General features: G+C 37.4%; 1 non-coding gene across 1 annotated transcript; it reads right to left on the minus strand.

Annotated features, from left to right (window-relative positions):
• Positions 1–12,854: 12,854 nt before the first annotated feature.
• On the minus strand, positions 12,855–12,959 carry LOC142169228 (U6 spliceosomal RNA). Its single transcript, XR_012698940.1, has one exon. It is a non-coding gene; the product is annotated as a U6 spliceosomal RNA (small nuclear RNA).
• Positions 12,960–13,582: the final 623 nt, after the last annotated feature.

The following is a 13,582-nucleotide window of genomic DNA, read 5'->3' on the forward strand; positions in this document are numbered from 1 at the left end:
CCATGTTTTCTTGACTCTTTTTCTTGTCCTTCTTCATTGCACGGCAGTCCACAACCTTATGTCCAACCTTTTCGCAGTTGTGGCAATTACCTTTGAACTTCTTCTTGCTTGGGTAATTCTTTGGTCAAGACGACTTCTTTCTCTTTTTGTTGCTTGTAGACGCCTTCTCAACAATATTTGCTCCCATTATTGTTAAGTTTCCACGGGACTTCTTTTTAGTAGCCTTTTTGTCCTCTTCAATCCTTAGACAAAGAATAAGGTCTTCAAGCGTCATCTCCTTGCGCTTATGTGTCAAGTAATTTTTAAAATCCTTCCACAGCGGAGGCGGATTTTCAATGAATGTCGCAACTTGAAACGCTTCATTTATGACCATACCTTCAATCATAAATTTATAATTAGTAAAATAATTAATATCTTGAAAAAAGTAATGACTCAGTTTATACCTTCAGTAAGGAGGTCATGAACAATAACTTACAGTTCTAGGACTTGCGTTATGACAGATTTGCCGTCAACCATTTTGAAGTCCAGAAATTTGGCGGCCACAAACTTCTTAAGTCCAGCATCTTTAGTCTTGTACTTTTTTCAATATAATTACATAACTCTATTGATGTTTTCATAACACTATAAACATTATACAAGCCATCTTCCAAGCAACTTAAAATATAGTTTTTGCGTAAGATGTTAGAATGCTTCCATGCCTCCGTGACCAAAAATCGCTCATTTTTGGGAGTTTCTTCTCCCAAGACTGGAATGTCCTCGCTGATAAAGCGCTGCAAACTGAGTGTGGTCAAGTAGAAGAATATTTTCTGCTGCCAGCGCTTCAAGTCCACGCCGAAAAACTTTTTGAATTTTTCTGCCTGTGTAGGCGTTGTGTGACTTGAAGACACAGTAGCCATTGCAGTAGCAGTAGTCCCAACAGAATCATTCTGTTATTTCGTACTTGTTGTCATTTTTCTGTAAAAGAAATTAACACAATCAGAATTAGTAAGTTGGTGAAGTTTTTATATCTTCAAACCGAATACAAAAAATCGAATGGAAAATCACAAGGATTTTAATCGCGAATTGAGTAAAAAATCAGATGAACACGGAATATAAATAAATTCCTTAAGCTTGTTACTAAACATGTGATCGAAAATAATTTTTGCAAAAATAAAACAAAACAAAAGCAGAAACAAAATATAAATAGAATAAATAAAAGTTCTGAGCCCAACAGAAAACTATGTTTCTTTAAGGAATTTAATCCCCTCACTATTGCCCAAGGTTATTGGATTAATCCCTCCTAGAATAGAACGAGACAAATATTCTGTAATACCGGCAATGGAAATTACAGAATTTCGTCAAACTCAATAAACGGTAGTAAACCACACTTATGCTTACGTTTTGTGTCACGACCCAATTTCCTATAGGCCGCGTCCAACATTGCAGCTGGGCAAGCCAACAGTGAACTAAATTTTTTGAAATAGTTGATTTTTAATTATTACATAAATAAGTGGTGAGAAAATTAAATAAAATAGGACGTAACAAATTGTAAGATCATGTATAGTAAAATAAATACTCAAAAATCATTAAGTGTCTACTAGCGAAATTTCAAGACCTGGTGTCACAAGTTATGAGCTACTAGTAGAATACACAAAATACTAAACTAATGTCTGAAGTAAAGTGGACAGAAAGTAAATACAAAAGAAAGACTTCAGGTGCTGCAGAACGGGCTCGGAAGGCAGCTCACCGCTAAGTATCAATGTATCAGTTGTGCGCGCTAGGATGATGTCCAGATGTACCCGCCTCAGATCCTTCACGGTTAGTGCAGAAGTGTAGCGTGAGTACATAAACAACATGTACATAGTAAGTATCTAGTCTAACCTCGAAGGAGTAGTGACGAGGGGTCGACTTCGACACTTAATATGGGCTAACAATAAATATTAAAATTCTAAAAAATAAATATTTCTTTCACTAATACTAAATCTTACGTCAATTTCCATTATTTAATAATTGTAACCCCTCAAGCCAATAAAATCATATCAAGAAGATTAGGCTCCAAGTATTATTACGCACGATTTATGTTGAGGTCGTACGGCCCGATCCAAGAGATCCAAAAATATAATATGTGCACTGCCGAGGGTCGAACGACATGAACCATAGATGCATCTATTAACCTGCCGAGGCGAACGACCCGCTCCCATGAGAGTAGAGAAAATTTACCTCGCTAGCGGAAATACTAGCGACACGAGTGAATAGATTTCTCAAAGTTATTATAAAATTCTTCCATTCTTCCCCATACATAAGAAATTTAAACGGGAGACTTTAAATCTTAAAAATAAATCCTTAATCTCAGCTCTAGTTAAGACAATTAATATGTATGACCAACATAATAAAGCAAACAAAGTATGGTGTAAGCCTAATGCTACCCGGACGCCACATAGAATATAGCTACGCACGGACTCTCGTCACCTAGTGTGTACGTAGCTCCCCATACATATAATTCACAAAAAAAATACACCTAAGGGAATGAGTTCCGTCTTACAAGGATAGACAAGAGACTTACCTCGTTCCCAAGCCCACTTCCGATCCTCAAATTCGTTCTAAAGCCTCAACTTGGTGCCAAATGACTCGAAACTAGTCAAAGGTTATATAAATAAATCAATATATGTTTCAAAGTTCATAATTTAACTATTAGAGTAATTACCTAACCCAAATTGGAAGATTCTTAAAATTCACCTCCGGGCCCACGTGCCCGAATTCCGAAAATTTTCAAAGAAAATTATTAACCATAACCTCACGAACTCAAATATTTAATTTTCACTCAATCACATAACCATTTTCGTAGGTAAATCTTATTTTTATTAAAACCCTAGGTTCTTCACATTTTCTACAAGTTTCACAATCTTTCCATGTTAAATCTAACTAAAACCCGTATAATTAATTCAAAAATGGATGGGAGTTACTTACCTTAGGATATTGGTGAAAATTCCCCTCCAATAAGCTCTCAAATTTCTCCGAGACTAAATGAAAAAGTGAGGAAAAAGGCCTAAGTCCCACAATAAAAGACCTCACCGCCTCCAGCGATTCCGCTTCTGCGAACAGAGGTCTGCTTCTGCGAAAGATACCAAGCCCCGCACTGGGCACACCTGCGGTGTGGAACCGCACCTGCGAGCCCACTTCTGCGGCTCGTCCATCGCACCTGCGACCTCGCCCACGCTGGGCCGCCTTCGCACATGTGATCCCCCACGCCGCAGAAGCAAGTCTGCTTCTGCGGGAGAATCTCCGCTACTGCGAGCCATGTGACATACCTGCGGGCCCGCTCCTGTGGCATTCTCACCGCAGGTGCGAACACACCAGATGCCAGGCACCAGCAACCCTTCCCAAACAGGAAACCAAACTCCGTCGACCCTTCCGAACCCAGTACAGGGGCCCCGAGGCCCCGATCGAACATACTAACAAGTTCGAAATCATAAAATAGACTCGCTCGCACCCTCAGAACGCGGAAAAGAACATTAAAACTAAGAATCGCAACCCAAAACCAATAGAATCAACTTATGAACTTTAAGTTCATCCAACTTACTCTGAACGCGCCGATTCATACTTAAACTATTCGGAATGACTCCAAGCTTTACGTGCAAGTCTTAAATCACCATATGGAACTATTCCCAAGATTTGAATCCCAATTGGACCACGATAAATACCAAATCGTACTTCAAACCAAATTTTAAAAACTTTAAAACTTCAATATGCCAACTTCCAATATTAAGCGCCGAAACGCTCCTGGGTCATCCAAAACCCGATCCGAACATACTCCCAAGTCCAAAATCATTATACGAACCTATTGGAACAGTCAAATCTTGATTCCGTGGTCATTTGCTCAAGAGATTGATTCAAGTCAGACTTAGCCCCTTTTTTTGCCAACCTTAAGGAACCAAGTGTTTCGATTTCAACCCGAATCCTTCCATATCGCGAACTAACCATTCCCGCAAGTCATGAAATAGTAAAAGCACATACGAGGAGTCTTATTTAGGTGAACGGGGATCTAGAAAGCGAACCGACTGGTCGGGTCGTTACATTCTCCACCTCTTAAACAAACGTTCGTCCTCGAACGGGTCTAGAATCATACCTGGAGTGCTGAATAAGTGTGGATATCTGCTCCGTATGTACTTCTCGACCTCCCAAATCGCCTCCTCGACTGGTTGGCCCCTCCACTGAACTTTTATTGCAGAAATCTTCTTGAACCTCAACTGGCGAACTTGCCTGTCAACAATGGTAACTGGCTCCTCCTCGTAACCCAGGCTCTCATATAACTGAACCGTGCTAAAATCTAACACATGCTACCTGTTGGCATGATATCTCCGGAGCATAAACACGTGAAAAACCAAATGAACTCCCGATAGACTGGGAGGCAAGGCAAGCTCATAAGCCACCTCCCCAACTCGTCTCAACACCTCAAATGGACTTATAAACCTTGGGCTCAACTTGCCTTTCTTCTCGAACCTCATGATTTCTTTCATCGATGAGGATTTCAAAAGAACCTTCTCTCCCACCATAAATGATAAATCACGCGCCTTCTGATCCACATAACTCTTCTATCTGGACTATGCTGTGCGAAGTCGCTCCTGAATTAACTTTACCCTTTTCAAGGCGTCCTTTACCAAATCAGTGCCATATAACTTAGCCTCACCGGGCTCAAACCATCCGATGGGCGAACGACATCGCCAACTTCACCACGTATTGTTGCCTGAGCTCATCTTTGGTTTCAAAGATCCCGTACACCTGATTTACCACCAGCTGGGAGTCACATTTGACTTCTATGACCTCAGAATCTAGTCCCCGGGTCAATTCGAGTCCTACAATCAAAGCTTCATACTCTGCTTCGTTGTTAGTTAAATGGTTCGTTCTTATGGCCTTCCTTAGGGTTTCTCCTGAAGGCGTGGTTAATATTATGCCAAGCCTGGATCCCTTTACGTTAGAAGCTCCATCCGTAAATAAGGTCCAAACTCCCGATGTCGATTCTGACACCATTACTGCTTCTTTGGTTGCTAAAGGCAACAATTCTGGACTGAAATCGGCCACAAAGTCGGCCAAAACTTGTGACTTAATCGTGGTCCTAGGTTTATACTCTATGTCAAATTCACTCATTTTGACGGCCCATTTGGCCAATCTACCCGAGAGTTCGGGTTTGTGAAGAATATTTTGCAAGGGAAAGGTGGTCACCACAACTATCGGGTGACATTGGAAGTAAGGCCTCAACTTTCGAGCGGCGACTACGAGAGCTAAGGCCAGCTTCTCCAAATGCGGGTAGAGAGTTTCTCCTCCCGTTAAAATTTTACTAACGTAATAAATGGGAGATTACGTACCTTCATCCTCACAGACTAAAATAATGCTTACCGCTACCTCCGAGACTGCTAGGTAGATTAACAGTGTTTCACCTTCCTTCGATTTGATAGTAACATAGGGCTTGATAAGTACCTTTTCAAATCTCTCAAAGCCTGCTGGCATTCCGGGGTCCGTTGAAGTTGTTTTTCATTTTGAGCAGAGCGAAGAAGGCATTTCTCTGATGACCAGGAAATGAACTCGCTCAAAGCGGCCAATCTCCCTTTGAGCCTTTGAACTTCTTTCACGATTAATAGCTGGTATTTGATGTCTTTGATGGCTTTGATATTATCTAGGTTTACCTCAATATCCTTTTGTGATACCAGAAATCATAGGAACTTACCGGAGCTGACCCCGAACGTGTACTTCTCGGGGTTAAGCTTCATGTTATACTTCCTTAGGATGCTAAAAGTTTCTTGCAAATGCTTAAGGTGATCACCTGCATTCAAAGACTTAACAAGCATATTGTCAATATAAACTTCCATGGTTTTTCCTATCTGTTTTTCTAACATCTTGTTTACGAACCGTTGATAAGTGGCTCCGGCGTTCTTTAGCCCGAAGGGCATCACATTATAGAAATATGTGCCGAAATTAGTTATGAATGAAGTTTTTTTCTGATCCTCTGGGTTCATTTTAATTTGGTTGTACCCAGAATAAGCATAGAGGAAACTCATTACCTCATGTCCGGCCGTCGCATCAAGCATATGATCGATGTTTGGCAGTGGGAACGAGTTTTTTGGGCACGCCTTATTTAAGTCCTTATGATCTATGAACATGCAAAATTTAGTGTTCTTCTTAGGTACTACTACTACTACGTTAGCTAGCCAGTATGGATACTTTACCTCTCGGATCGAACCGAAATCAAGTAGGCGAGTTACCTCATCTTTGACGAATTGATTTCTGGCCTCCGTAATAGGGCATTTCTTTTATATTACCAGAGGGATGCTAGGATCCAAGCTTAACTTGTATACGGCCTCTTCCGCCAGGATACCTGTCATATCCGCATGCGACCATGCAAAACAATCGGCATTATACTTAAGAAATTCAATAAATCCATACCTGAGATAGGGGTGCAGTCCTATCCCCAAGTGGAATTTCCTCTCCAAGAACTTTTCAAATAATGCAACTTGTTCGAGCTCTTACGTTGTTTACTTCATTGCATCCGTCTCTTCTGGTACTTGGAAATATCTTGGCACCTAATAAGATTCTGATGCCTCTTCCCACTGGTTGACTTTGCTTGACTCGGGAGCAAGCACCAGTTCCTGTAATTGCTATGCCGCATGCTCCTTCCCTTTACTACTGGAGATTGAAATTGCATTCATTTCCCTTGTCTTCAGTTGGTCGTCTTTTATATGTTTGATCCCTTCGGGAGTTGGGAATTTCAGCAATTGATGATATGTTGATAGTACGACCCTCATCTCGTGCAACCACTGTCTTCCTAGAATAATGTTATAACCCATATCACCGTCCACAACCTCGAAAAAGTTTGTCTTCATCACCCCTTCGGCATTTGTGGGCAGCAAGATCTCTCCTCGGGTCGTTACGCTTGCGAGATTGAATCCGGCGAGGAGTTTTGTGGCCGAAATGATGCTTCCAATAAGTTTGGCTTGCTCCAATACCCTCCATTGTATGATATTGTCCGAACTTCGTGGATCTACCAGAACACATTTGATTCTAAAATCTAATACATTTAGAGAAATTACCAATGTGTCATTGCGCGGTAGCAACAGTCCGTATGCGTCCTCCTCTGTGAAAGTGATGTCGTTTTTAGCGACTTCCCGGAGTCTCTTGCTGTGGGTTACTGATACCATCATCTTTTTTACTACCGATAAGGTAACCCCGTTAATCTCGTTCCCCCTAAAAATCATGTTGATCGTCTAGCGCGGGGGGTCTTCTCCTGTTTTTGAGGGCTCTGTGTTATCACGGTTGCGACCGTAATTGTTCTTGGCCCGGTCACTTAAGAATTCCCTGATATGACCATTTTCCAGTAACACCGCTACCTCTTCACGTAGATATCGGCAGTCCCCAGTCCGATGGCCATTCGTCCCGTGGTATTCGAACCACAAATTTGGGTCCCTCTCGCTTGGATCAGAACTCATCGGCTTCAGGAACCGTGCTTCTTTAATGTTTCTCATAGCGATACCAACTCTACTACATTGACGTTTCTTTGTCCTGCAATGATCTGATAGCTTGGGATAGGAAGGATCCCGAGAACCTGATGTTTCTTTGTCCTGCAATGATCTGTTGCTCCGGCCGCGATCATTTCTTCTAACGGTAACGAACCTTTTCGTAGACTGGAAATCTCTGTCGCGTCCTTTAGCCCGTTCGTAGGGCAAAAACCGACCCCTCGAAGACCATCTATCTGTGTCGAAATCGTCTTTTGATTTTTCTTTATTCTTCTTCCGACCTTTAGCCGACGCTGGGAAGCCAATGTGATCATCTTCAATCCTTATCTTGGACTCGTACCGGTTGTGAACATCCGCCCAAGTTGTTGCTTGGAACTCAAGCAAGCTTTCCTTCAATTTTCGGGAAGCATCAGAACTTCTCGGATTCAAACCCTTGGTGAATACTTCAGCCGCCCATTCATCCGCAACAGCCGGGAGAAACATTCTTTCCTTTTGAAACCGGGTGACGAATTCCCGCAGCAACTTGGACTCTCCTTGTGCAATCCTGAATATGTCTACCTTCTGGACCTGCAACTTTCTGGCCCCGACATGAGCCTTAATAAAAGAGTCTGCAAGCATCTCAAAAGAATCTATAGAATGCTCGGGTAACAACAAATACCGCGTCAATGCTCCCCTCGTGAGAGTCTCTCCGAAGTTTTTCAACAAAACAGATTCGATCTCATGGGAGCTAAATTATTCCCCTTAACCGCCATTGTATATGTGACAATATGCTCCTGAGGGTCCGAAGTCCCATCATATTTTGGCACGTCGGGCATTTTAAACCGCTTTGGGATCAATTATGGTACCGCGCTTGATTTGTATGGCTAATGAGTGTACTTCTTCGAGTTCGGCCCCTTTAGCACTGGTGGTGCGTCCGGAATTTGGTCCATGCGGGCGTTCACTTTCCTCATAAACCGTAAGAGTTCGCTTTTGAAGGGATCACTCTCGTTGTTGTGACCGGCCCATCGAAGCCGACCTCGTCCCTCGGGGTGTTGTTGTCAACTCTTTGCGTTGTTTGATTTGAGGGAGCACCGGGAGGAACTGGACCTCGTCCATTCGCGTTATTAGAAGCACCCGGCAACGCATGCTTTAGTTCTGTCATAACCTTATCCTGCCGTATGAGGTGGCCTAGAATCATGCCTCTCTTTAATGTCAATTATGAGGGCCATTGAAGAATGTGTAATGATGAGCATGAATGACAAGTTCTTTGTAACGGGCAGTGTATTAAATATTGTAGAATATTTTTTATTAAATAATAACGGATGGAAGGCATTTATTGTATTTTTATGAGCATCATTATTTCCGATAACAGATAAAACATTTGTCTTCGGTCTTAGCTATCATCTATCTTTGATTTCTCGTGTCATTCTCTTATGCAATTACTTAACATAATATATTTTACCATATACAACTGGTTTTATGAGAACATTTAAAATTTAATATACACATATAAAAAATAGTAATGCATAATTTTTCGACAAAGAATATTTTATGGATCATCCTTTGATACATGTATTTCCACCCGTTACTGATTCAATTAATTAAAATTTGCAATGCTAGATATATCCATTAAAAAGGGTAAAGTACTTCCTATAAAAAGATTTTCTCTGATTGTACCATTTAAGTTGTATATAATACTCATAATTGGAGCCATGTTCATGTAAAGCTCTCAATGGACAGGAAGGGTTGGTCAAAGAAACCAAAAATCGTCATTCTTACAATAAGAGTCTCGTCAAAGTCCAAGGTCTCATGTTCTCAAGTCCTTGGCTTAGAATGTCATAATCTTTATCCCTAAATTCCGGATGACCCTAATTTTATTTATTTTATTATATATATTGCTAGACAAAAAGTGTGTCCATTTTTTGAAGAATGTGCAAAATTCTAATCTGACTCTCTCTACCCATGTAAGTTTCCCTTGTCAGTATAGAAGCTTGAATTAAAATTTAAATGGGAGGCCCCCACTTCACCTCCTTATTATTTTCCCTTTAATATCATTTTTTTTTAATCAAAAAATAAAGAAGAAAAAATCGAAGACACAAGCCCCTCAATTTAAGAAATTCCAGCTTATGACTGTTCTATTAACTTATTTATTAAGTAATTAAATCCCCCAAGTGGTTCACATCTTTTCATATGACACTTGACCAACTGTTCATCCTTTACAAATGCTAAACATAAATTCATTGCTCTTTCAAAACATCTAAATCCTCCATAAACAAGAGCTTAATTCCATTATAATAAAAAATATTCTATCAAGAGTAGAAGGGTAAAGAATATGGTGTTTCAATAAGCATGAGTTATTTTGTGATGCTAAAATTAGTGCGATTTCAATTTAGAGTAAAGTAAGTTAGCAATGCATGTAACCATACACCTACTCTTCGCACTTTGAACTTTATATATGTATAATAAATATTCACCTATTGCTATAAAATAATTAATTGATATACAATAGTTTTCTATTTTCATCGATTTAAAACCTTGAAATCCACATTTAAATTTCTCAATAATCACAATTTCCTTGTTTCTAGTGTTCTAATGTGGGATTCATGAAGAGAATCAAGGGAATCTATCATATGTGACATGAATTAACTTAAGGGGGAAAAGAAACATTTAGTGGATGAGTCAAGGGTCATAGATTTTGTCCATGTCATACAAGAAAGATGACAGATGATTAGTATTTTAATCAAACCTCAATTATATAATGTCATTGTTTTTTTAATCATATCTCAATTCTCACATTTGTCCCACTCCTTTAACTTATAGTAGTTCAATAATTTTATGAAATAAAGCCACTATAGAGACCAGAAGGGTGGTGGCAAAGCATTATGGAGTTTAGAAATCATAATACTCTCTCCCTCTCATATTATCTCTCATACATTCTATAGCGTCTCAAATTATTTGTTATTTTAAAAATTTAGGACAAAATAAAATATATTTTTTCATTTTACCTTTAGTAATAATTACTAATTATTTTTGAAGATGGAGATAACACATAAATAAGATAAATATTCAATAAAGAAAGATTATATCTTACGACAAAGGTAAAATAATCTGATCTTTCTCCTAATTAATATTTCTTAAGAGGCGTGTAAAAGAGAAACACTGACTGATAATTTGAGACGGATGGGTTAACAAAAAGACATAAAAAGGGGTTGACCAAATTTTTTGATTTTATGACTATGATTAGGGGTTTTTCTATCTTTTTGTGTGGGGGTGTGGGTGGTTTATGTTGTTCCCAATGCCATTTAGGCATGTGAGTCAAGAAAAGTTAAAAGTGTCATGTTAGAACTGCTTAAGTAATGGACTAATAGTGATTAATGGCCCACTAATTATATTAATTTCTTTATGCTTACGGGGGAGTTTTGATACTTATTGCTTTCCATGTGTTTCAAACTCTTTTTCTTTGCACTTTTGACTATAGCCTTTTATAACTCACTTTCGGACAAGACAGAGATCCATAAATTGCTTAGAGAATTTTTCTCTTTTTGAACACACAAAAATTAATTTCATACTTTCCCCTCTTCATTTATTTGTTATTTTTTTATTGATTAGATTTTTCTCCTGCGATTCTTTGAAAAATCTCTAACTTAGCTTTGACCATGTTACTTTTTCGTCTTAATTGATCTTTACCACAAAGTCATAACGGAAAGAAAAAATGAAGTTGAACCCTGAAATAACATCTATACATATTTAACCAATTATAATATTTTATTACTTTATTTTTTGAGATTATCATATTAGACTTATTACGGAGAGTTCTCCGTTATTGGATGTGGTTGAGATAACAACTCAACAATTGAATACTGTTTATTAAATAGCCACTTATTGATCGATTCGTAATTGAAAGAAGAAGAAAAAGGCAAACTTAGAGGAAATTAAACTTGCCTACAAGATAAGTTATTGATTGTAGTTTCTGCACAAAAACTGACACTGTTTCTCTTCGTAAGTTGCATGTTAATGTCGGATAAAATGCAATTGCAGAAAACAATTCCTTTGATCATCGTTAATGTCACAATCATTGCCTAGAAATATAAACCCCGATAAAAAAAACCTCGAATAAAATAAGACAACTCTTTTATCTAAGCAAATACATCAGTAATTATTAGTTATATTATATTTATTTCGTTGCAGCAGGTTGAGGTTTTATAAGCAATTACTCTTCAAAAGGAAAGGATAAAAGAAATTATTTAACATTAGTATACTAATAATGTAAATATTCTGCTTACACTATCAAGCCATTTAGAAGGTAACCTCAAATAATACTATACTATCAATTATGAATTGTTGACCTAGAAAATAGGAGCACTATCATACTATTAAATTATATTGATATAACAACAATAACAACAACAAACTCGGGCCGTTTGGTCATACAATTTTTTACCTTTTTTCAACAAAAGAAATTCACTTTTATTCAAAATTGGTGTTTGGCCAAGAAATTTTTTATTTTACTTGAAGATAAATTTCGGAATTTTTCGAAATTTTAAAAAACTCCAAAAAATTATTTTTTAATTTTTTCACTTCAAATCACTCACAAAAATTCAAAAATAATCCAAAATTGTATTCTTGTTCAAACATAACTCTAATTTTCAAATATTATTTTTATTTGATTTTTTTTTTTCCAGAATTTTATAATTCTTATCTCCCAATGCCCACTCAGTGTAATCTCATATGTGAGATCTGGGGAAGATAGAGTGTACACAAACTTTATCCTACCTTATACGGATAAATGTTATTTACGATAGCTTAAGAAGGACAACTAAATGATATTGATAATGTAAACTAATTAAATTCAATTAAAAGAGGGAATTAATCCCTCTCAAGGTAATGATGGTTAACTTAGTGCGTGAAGTCTATAGAAATGACAAAATATAGGATAGAGCTTTGACTTGTGTGCGTTTTCTCGAAATCCTCTTTGCCTGTGTAACATGCATAGCATACTAATCTTTCTATTGTTGGTATCTTATATCTTATAATCTTAAATCATTTTTTGATTAATTAATCACTTTTGGATTGAAGTTACAATCTTTTAACTGCTCCTTTGAAAAAAAAAACATGAGAAGACAAGTGTGTGTAGAAGAATTGATTTTGATATTTTAATTTCTTGCATATAACGCGGATATACATGTGCTTTAGAGTATAATCCAAAGTGAATAAGTACAACAATATTTCCAAAATTCAAATGTTTTGAGACTATCTAGGACTGTGGACAAAATATTTTCGTACGCGTTTTTATCCCTTCTTTTGTTATTTTCTTTTTGAAGGTAAGAATGATTAACGATAATGGAATCTTTCACTTCTTAGATACACGATAATATAATTAAACCATTATATTAAAATTCAGGTCATTTCTTGATTTGTACAGGTCATTTTTATGCAGGAGTCATGCTAACTTTTTATATATTTTTCTAATTTTACCGAATATCTCCGAAGGGAGACAATTCACCATTATTTATTTATTTATCTTTGACAGGATAAAGAGACACTTAACATTCTTGTTTTTATTTTATATTTATTACTCTTGAGCGTGATGTATATGAACACGTATACATCTGTATTGTCAAATTTCATTGGGTTTTAGATTTTAATTTTTGAGCAGTAAAAGTTGTGTCACTTCATTCACTTTAAGCTCAGGAAATTATATAATTGGAAGAATTTGAATTAGAGGATCCAGAAACCCGTTTTACTACAGAAAATTAATTAAACAAGGTTTAGGTAGATATATTCGGATGAGGCAATTTTTTTATTTTTTTTATTAAAAAAAAAGTAAATTATATGCTAGTAATAGGTTCCAACATTCCTCCGTGGCTTCTATACACCTAAATTGAAGACTATACTTCAAATGTCACTTACCAAAGTAATTTAGTAATCGAGATATTGAAAGGATATTTGCACGAAAAGCTTTCAAAAAAATCCCTTTGTTTTCAGCTTTTTGTTATTCCCATTCATATATCAGAATAAAGACTTAAAGAAAATCATATATACATGAGTGTGGCAGGGTACAAGAATTTAAGTAATTTTGTTATACTAACACTAATTTTAATCTATGACCGCAACTTATA

The sequence above is a fragment of the Nicotiana tabacum genome, chromosome 14 (genome assembly GCF_000715075.1).
Source record: "Nicotiana tabacum cultivar K326 chromosome 14, ASM71507v2, whole genome shotgun sequence".
Lineage (NCBI taxonomy): Eukaryota > Viridiplantae > Streptophyta > Magnoliopsida > Solanales > Solanaceae > Nicotiana > Nicotiana tabacum.